The sequence below is a fragment of the Galeopterus variegatus genome, unplaced genomic scaffold, assembly GCF_000696425.1.
Source record: "Galeopterus variegatus unplaced genomic scaffold, G_variegatus-3.0.2 Scaffold81, whole genome shotgun sequence".
NCBI classification, from domain to species: Eukaryota; Metazoa; Chordata; class Mammalia; order Dermoptera; family Cynocephalidae; genus Galeopterus; species Galeopterus variegatus.
Window position 1 is genome coordinate 898,017 of NW_007726192.1, and position 817 is coordinate 898,833.

The window sequence follows — 817 nt, forward strand, 5'->3', positions numbered from 1 at the left end:
AGAGGCCAACAGAGGATTCTGAGGTTCACAAACATTAAGGAATGACCAGCTGCAGCAACTCAGAAGCCAGTAGTTCACAAGTCATCCAGCAGATGGCGATAGTCCACACACTTTCAGAGCTGGAAGAGTCCTTCAGAATCAGCCTGGAGTCACCTGAAACGGTTGCGATGGGAGTGAAATAGAGAAGCTCCATTGTGTCGCGTCAGAGGGTGGACTTCTATGGTTAACTAATCCCCACCAAATGGGAGAGGACAACTAATTCAGATTTCAGTTTTTGCAACCAAAAATAAGTTCACAAACAAAAACTGATAGTTCTTCAGTATTGCGAGGCATTTATAACATCTTACTTTTATAATCAATGCTGTGTCCTAACNCCCTTTTTTTTTCTTTGTATGTCACCACTGATTAAATTAATCTGAAAGCTGTTTTGGTCTTGATGCTCAGGAAAGTAAATGGTCCAGTCTATGAGTCTACGGTGATTATTTCACTTATTTAAGCACTCATTCACACAACTTTTTAAATGTGTATTTAATGCCTGTATATGCCACGCAATTTCTGGATGCTGTAAACAACATAGACAGTGTCCCTGCCCTCATTTAGTGTATATGTTGGACAGTCTGTCTCAGTTGTTAAGTAAATAATAAAAAAAGCATATATCACATTCTATTATGTAAATGCTATGATATCTGTAATGATAAGAGGAAAAGTGAAGGGGAAGAAGGTATAGAAGATGGAAGGAGCTGCTGTTTGGGATAGGCTGTCAAAGAAGCTTCTCTTAAAAAGAGAGATTTGAGCAGAATTACTTCATGAGGAGAGC